Genomic DNA, 8,237 nt, shown 5'->3' on the forward strand with positions numbered 1-8,237 from the left:
GAGGAGGAGGAGGAGGAGGAGGAGGAGGAGGAGGGAGAGGTGAAGGAGGAGGAGGGGGGAGGAGACAATGTGCTGAGCACCATCTCTCTCTGCATCCCGACTATAAACACGTTGTGACCAACTGAATCTTGCTCGTCACTACAACTTCCCTGACATGGTGGATCATATCCCCTTCAACTCAGTGAAAGACAAATAGTTAATACAAAGAGAATTACAGTTCCTGTGATGTGAGTGTCTACACATCGCTGATGTAGAAACAGGAACAGACACAGGTCCTCAAGACAGAAGACAATTCAGCAATGAATAGGATGGAGCAGCTGATACACACGAGTGACCCTGACAGCAACAGAGCAGGGTAGGAAACCCGACACAGGAGCACCTTGTTTGAGAACCCTTTGTAGAAAAGTCAGTGTGTGCCAAGGAAAAGCTGTTCCATGGTTGAGGATGAGGAGGAAGGTGGGATTGGTGGAAAATGGGCACAAAGCAGCTTCCTGGGGTGATGGGAAGGACCTAGAGCCAAAAGTAATGTAATTGTCCAGTTCAGACTTAACCACACACACAGTACGGAATTTCTCGGGATATTAATTGTACCTCAGTGAAACAGGGAAAGAAAGAAAACACGTGTGGGGAGGGGGAGGGAGAAGAGGAGAACTCGCCCACCACTCACCCATTTTACCTCCAGCTCTGTCAGTCCTCTGCAGCAGCAGGCGGCTCTGACAGCTGACAGCTCTGAGGTCTCAGCCAATTGCACAATAAATGAAGACTTGGGATTCCTTCTACCCGCCACCAAGGGAAATTAAACAGGATTTAAGTCACTAATCGCTGCCGAGCTGACCTCCCCGCTTCTTCAGAAAACCTTCTCTATTTATTATTTCCACTCACAGAAGGGAAGCTCTTTCTGAAACAGACCCCTCAGTTTGTCATCGAAAATGGCCTGTGTGTCTCTTCTCGCCCGATCTGTCATTTGGATTCCTGATCTTACCTTTTTATTTTTTTCCTTTTTGAGTCAGGGTCCTGATCTTAGAACTTGTCTCTTCCCTTTCTGAAGGCCCCTCTTGTCCTAAATTACACTTAAGATTTCTCAGCTCTTTTCCTTCTTTCTTTCTCTCTCTCTTTCTTTCTTTTGTTTTCTTTTCTTTCTTTCTTTCTTTCTTTCTTTCTTTTTTTTTACTGTTATTTGTTTAGGGTTTTTAGTTCTCATTTCATTTCTGGCTTCATTCGTTTGTTTCCTTTTGAGACAGGGTCTCACTATGTAACCTCAGCTGGCCTCCAGCTCAGAGGTCTGCCTGCCTTTGCTCTAGAGTGAGAATAAAGGCACGCACCATCATGCCTGCCCAGCCATCTCCACTGTCATTAGTCCCAGCCCTGTCCTTCCACTCACCACTCCCATGGCGTCATTGGGAACAGATCTTAGAAGCACAGTCATGCTCAACCTTCCTCTCGTAAAGAACCATCGACCTTCACCTCACCGCCACAACCAGTGTTCCCCGTCCTTTCTAGAGCTTGCGTTTCTATACAAGGATGCTTGCTGAACCCTTTTAAATTCTACCAATCCCTGTGAGTCTTTCCTGCTGCGCCTCTCTCTGCAGAGGTTCGTTTTCCGGTCCTCTTCTAACTCACCTTCTGTGGAACCAATTCTTTAGCTTCTGCCATTGATTGATGTCTTTTCTCTTCTGCACCTCACTGCTACCTTAACCAGCCACACAGTCAACCCCAGGTCTAATTATAGTTGAACTTTTTGGACAACTTTATTTGCATGCACAACTTCCAGCCCAGACAGAGCACATCCAATCCAAACTCAAATGTTCAAACTCATCTGACTTTGAGTAAGAACTCTTGAGAATAAAGGGCAATCTTATTTTCTGTGCATTTTGGCTATATTGGGATATAGGAACTTAAAAAAAAAATCAGTATAAGTGTGGCTATCAGTAACTTCCACGGATAAGAAAGGAGCCAAGTACCTTATAACACTCCAGAGAAAATGAAATTCTCTTGCAAAAATAAAAAGGCTTTAATTCAAATAATTTTTGATAAGTTCTCCTGACTTGCCCAGATGTTACCCAATAAGATGCTCATTTTCATGATTAACTCTCCTTTTTTTAAACTTAGATTTATTTTTACTTTATCTTATTTTATATGTGTGGTTGTTTTTCTGCATGTGTCTGTGCACCACGTGCTTGCAGTGCCTACAGAGGCCCGAAGAGGGCTTCAGACCACCCTGGAACTGGAGTTAAAGACTGTCATGAGGTGCCACACAGGCTCTGGGACCTGAGCATAGGTCTGCTGCAAGAGCAGCAAGTGATCGTCACTGCCGAGCCATCTCTCTCATCTCTAGCTTCAGTTCTTTAAGGAAGACCAGACTTAAGATACAGGCGTATGATGGCCTACAGAACACGGCTTCCTTTGGCTGTGAGATTTGTAACAGAAGATAAATCTTGGGAATGGTCACATTAGTTAGTTCTGAAAGAAGATGAGAGACAGTGAATGTAGGAATGAGACCCATCTAACAGTCCAACTGCCCCAGCAGTCCAGAAACCACAGATTCTGAACACAAATTATCAAGTGGAATAATGACAGTCCTCAACTGGCTTTCAAATTTCACTCTGCAATCCCACAAGCCAGGCCTTCACTGTCTGTCTGCCATGCACAGTGCTATCTCCCAAATTCCCTCAACAGTTCCATAAGCCCTGAGCACTCTTGTGTTTTTTCCAGCCCATAGCTCCAAATTTTCCACCAAACAAAGAGATAAAAGCGACTCGGTCACATTCATCCCAACAACAACCCACACTTGGAACCAAGGTTTTTATTAATCAGGGTTCCCCAGAGGATCACAATAGTGACCCAGGTCACCTCATACCTGAGGGGCTGGAACCGCCTGTGTGCGGGACTTGAGGAGACCAAAAGAAGGCATCGGCTCCTCTGGAACTGGAGTTACAAATGGTTGTGAGCCACCACGTGGGTACTGGGAATCCAGCAGGAGTCCTCTGGAAGGGCAGGCAGAGCTCTTCCCGCTGGTTCATCGCTTCAGGCCCTCGGGTTACCTTTTTACGGAAACAGAGGAGAGTTCCTTGTGTACTGGTCTGCTCTGTTAAGACCTGGAGTGGAAGCTCAGTGTGAAGCAATAGCAGTGGCTTCCAATTACGTTACCTTCTTACTTGATGTGGAACTGTTGACATGGTCAGCAAGAATGAGTCAATTTCTGACGTTGGCTGTAAATTGGAGGAGAAAAAGGAAAGAAACGTGATACCAACAAGCCATCTGAAAAATAAAGTCTCATTTATCTACTGTTCAAAATGAGTCTAGGCTTCATAAAAGGGGCCTGTTTGAAGGTTTTATGACAAGGAAGCTGATTCGATACGTGGTTTTGAGTAAACGGTAGATTGTAGAGGGCAAAGCATGGGCACTAGGTCACTTAGGAAGGCACCGTAAAATCTGTTGACTTATTCATCCATCCCCTGGCTATTGCATGTCTAGGATTTATGCCATCCCAGACCCTGTGAGAGAGCCATCAACCACAGAAGCCCTGGACCGAGGTAGCTAACATTGTAGTGAGGTGAAACCGCTTAAAAACACAAATGAAGACGCTTAGCACTGGGCAACCAAATATACAGATGGATAGATAGATAGATACATAGATCAATGATTGATTGATCAATAAAGATAAATAAGTAAAGCAAGCCAGTGATGACAGGAAATGTGGGGTAAAGTGAGAGGGGCCATTTGTGCCAAGGTTTGTCTGATGAAATAAGCAGGAGCAGTGACACAGCACATTGTCTGGAGTTAGGGCTGAGAGCTGTGTTAAAGCAAACAGACGGAGACACTCCTCAGAGCGGGGTTTAAACAAATCTGGTCAAATAGACCAATCAAAGCAATTACGTCCAGCCCCATGTAGGAAGATAGAGATGAGGGGGACTAGGAGCCCCACCCTCCCCTCCCCCTCCCACACCCCTTCCCTCCACCTCTTCCCACCCCCACTCCCACTCTAACCTCCTTCCCCCTCCTCCAGTCCTCTTCCTCCTTCCACCCACACCCCACACCCCACACCCCACACCCGACACCCCACACCCCACACCCACACCCCACACCCACACCCCACACCCCACACCCCACACCCCACACCCACACCCCACACCCCACACCCCACACCCCACACCCACACCCCACCACCCCCACCCCACACCCACACCCCACACCCCACACCCCACACCCCACACCCCACACCCCACACCCCACACCCCACACCCCACACCCCACACCCCACACCCCACACCCACACCCCACACCCCACACCCCACACCCCACACCCCACACCCCACACCCCACACCCCACACCCCTGCCTCAGGTTCCCATGGACAGACAGTACCAGGGTGGTGGTGGTGAGTGTTTTAAGTATTTTTGTTTGTCGGTTTGAGGTTCCTTTGTTTGCTATAGAACTTCTGCCTCACAAACATAGAACTAAGAATGTTGCTTTACATAGTAATTGATCAATTTTTTTAAAAAAATTAAAAAACATGTGTTAGGAATAAGTCCTATTGGACTGAGGGGAAAAATAAAACAGGAAAGGCGCTGGTTTGGCAGCCAAATGCCTGAGGGGGAAAAAGCCAGTGAGTTGTTCCAATAGAGTGGTATTACAGCCCCTCTCAACTTAAAAGGAAATCTTCAGTAGAGTCGACCCTTTTAAAGACGATTGTTTCTCATTAGACAGCGCAGCTTCTCTCCAAAATCACTGTGTGGTTTCTTAGACATCTCAATGCACACTTCCTACACAGCTTGGCAAGCGCACTCCTCCACAGATGTCCCGAGAAATCAAAATGTATGCCCACGTAAAAACCTGCACACAACTGTCCACAACAGCTTTGCTTGTCCCACCAACACACATGCAGCTCAGCATGTCTCTCAACAAAGGAATGTGTGCAGATTCCTGTTGTGGAATGCCTAGCAGTGACCGGGGAGCCCTGAATGGGGAAAGGGTGTGCGCATGAAAACCAACCTTCAGAGACGAGACGCTGTGCTGTATTTATATAGTAGTTTCTGAATGACGAAGCTGTAATGATGGTTGGTGGATCTGGTACAGGTCCAAGTACAAGGGCTGCTGTGGGAGAATACGGAAAAGACGGACCTGCTTCACATCTCTGGTGACTGATTAACATCAGCATCAATATCAACTTCTGGGTTTAACAAAACAAAACAAAACAAAACAAAAAAAACCACCAACACTTTTATTTTATTTTATATTTTATGTGCCTGAGTATTTTCCTGCATATGTGTATGTGTATTGTGTGTATACAGTGCCCCCAGGAGCCAGAAGAGGGTGTCAGATCTCCTGGAGTCGAATATCCTCTGCAAAAGCAGCAAGTACTCTTAACCACTGAGCCATCTCTCCAGCCCCAAATTCCTGATTTTGATATTGTACTATGATTTCAAACAATTAGATTCTCTCCCTTGAGGGATACTGAGTCAAAGGTGTATGAGACCAACTGTTATGGTTTGTATATGCACAGCCCAAGGGATGGTACTATTAGAAGGTGTGGCCCTGTTGGAGTAAGTGTGGCCTTGTGGGAGTAGGTGTGTCACTGTGGGTGTGAATTCTACCCTCATCCTAGCTACCTGGAAGCCAGTCTTCTCCTAGCAGCCTTCAGACGAACATGTAGAACTCTCAGCTCCTCCTGCACCATGCCTGCCTGGACGCTGCCATGCTCCTGCCTTGATGATAATAGACTGAACCTCTGAACCTGTAAGCCAGCCCCAATTAAATGTTGTCCTTATAAGAGTTGTCTTGGTCATGGTGTCTGTTCACAGCAGTAAAACCCTAGCTAAGACACCAACTATACCATATTTGTGATTTTTCTGTGAATCAGTCATCTTAATTTTTTTTTTAAGTTTTGAAATTAGAAAGAAAGAAATAATTCTACTAGAGGCCTATACACCTGATGAGAAGTGTTCATTTATTTCTTAACCATAGAACATACACAAGCTAGAGTGGATTTTAATGCAGCACTAACATCTCACAGAATATTACAGGATCCTCAGTGTAATATTCAATAGCACGTGCTTAATCAGAACTAATGTCTCTCCTAAAATGGTGGGAGTCTGACCATTTGATAGGCACAGATCAAGGATAAGTTGGGAGTCAGCTGGCTCTTTTCTGGTCACCTGAGCAATTGCCTCTCCTTATTGACCAGGCGCAGGGATGCTTGGGAAACTAGAAGAACATGCTAGTCTACGAAGTCTGGCAAGGACAGTGTGCTGTGTACACGAACCTCAGTGGCAATGTCTCCGTTCAAGAGTGGCCTACCTCTGGGTGTCTGCAATCCTAGCACTCTGAAGGCTGGAGCAGGAAGACAGAATTCAAGGCTTCCTGGGCTCCTTAGAGAGATGCTGGGGGGGAGGGGGGAGGGAGAGGGGAAGAGAAGCAGAGGAGAAAGGAGAGGAGGGGAGGAGAGTGAGGAATAGAGGAGAGGTAATTGCAAAGGAGAAACAGAAGGAGAGGGGTGGAGAGGAAAGGGGAAGAAAGGAAGGGGAGAGAAAAAACATGTTTTGTCTTCCCATCTTTGTGCACATGAAAATTGGTTTTATTTGATTGTATTTATTCTCCTCTCATGGAAGCCTGGTTATGAGAGTTGGGGGTGCAGATTTGGGGCAGGGGAAGGGGTACCTGTACTACTGTCTGCCTGGACCTTTCTCCCCTACCCCACGCCCACTGGATTACAGATGACCCTGGATTTGCAGGGAATTCCGTCCAATAAACCTGCCAACGGGCAAAACCTTTGTAATGCCACCAAATGAACATTTTAGCTTAGCCTGGCCTGCCTTGAATATGCTCAGAAACACTCTCAAATCCACCTACAAGTAGGGTAAAGGCATCGAAACAATACCCATATTACAATACAGTATTAGCTAGCTCACGTAACTTATTAACTACCTAAATTTTAAAAATCCACAAAACAATGTGCATTAGGTTCTGGAGAGTCGCAAAATCTATGGAATGTCTCTCTCTTAATGTATTAAGAGATTGTAATGACTTACAGTCTACAGTCCAACTCACCCAACAATGGGCATCTGTGAATGGGAAGTCCAAGAGTCTAGTAGTTGCACAGTCCCACGAGGCTGGGTGAATCAGGGGGTCTCCTAAATAAGCTGAAATCCTGAAGAGGTATATTCCAGCAGATGTGCTGGCAAGTAAGTGTAAGCAAAGAACGAACCTTTCCGTTTTCCATTGTCCTGTGTAGGCCTCTAGCAGAAGGTGTGGCTCAGATTAAATGGATGTACCACCACGCCTGGACCTAAGCTGTTCTGGAAGTCAGAGGTATGCTTGCTTCTGTCTGCTGGGATTGAAGGTGTTTACCACCTTGCCTGGGCCTAATCTTTTCATTGCCACTATGCCTCAAAATCCGGATCAAAAACATATGTCAGAGCATGTCAAGATCTGAGTCAAAAACCCGTGTCTTCCAGCCTCAAGATTTGCATCACAGGTGTGCCCTCCATGTGTGGATTGTAGTTCATTCCAGATGTAGTCAATTGACACCCAGGAATAGCCATCTCGTAAGGCAACCCAATCCACAGAAGAGTACCGGTTGTTTGAACTTGTGATCATGTGGCTTACTAAGAGCCTGCTGGCTACTGTTAACTCAACACCCAGAGTAGCTATTGCATATTGACAGCCAGAGAAGAAAATCAAAATACAAAGTTTAAAAGTACAATTTCTAGACAATTTGAACCATGTTCACACTCCAGATTAAAACGGCAAGTTGAAACCTCACGTTGGGGACCATGTGTTAATTTGCTTTTCTTCTGGGCTTAGTCAGCCTTCAGCTCATTCTGTCTGCATTATAGATGCACTGGTTTTTAATTTAAGATGGCAACAGCTGACTCTTAATGTAACTGACCCGGTGCTTATGATGTAAGACATATCGATATATCAATAGACGTTAGTTCATAATACTCATCAATAAAGTTTCCCCCTGCTAAAAATCTAGTTCTTATGATAAGGCTGCTTTCTAGTATTTAGAGCTAGTGAGAAAAATGATTTGGCTTGGTAAGATACTGGCTGGAGGATTGTGCTCAGCCAGGAAGTTTAGTCACAAGGTTGTAACACCATCTCCAAGATTTAAAGCAAAAAAAAAGTGTGACTTGGACTCACAATTTAGCCTACAAAATCAGAGTATCCCCTACAATCCATGGTATCCCAAGACCTCTGTCACCAACCCAATACTGACAGGGTCATTAGAAAGCTCCA

The sequence above is a fragment of the Mus pahari genome, chromosome 4 (assembly GCF_900095145.1).
Source record: "Mus pahari chromosome 4, PAHARI_EIJ_v1.1, whole genome shotgun sequence".
Classification (NCBI taxonomy): Eukaryota; Metazoa; Chordata; class Mammalia; order Rodentia; family Muridae; genus Mus; species Mus pahari.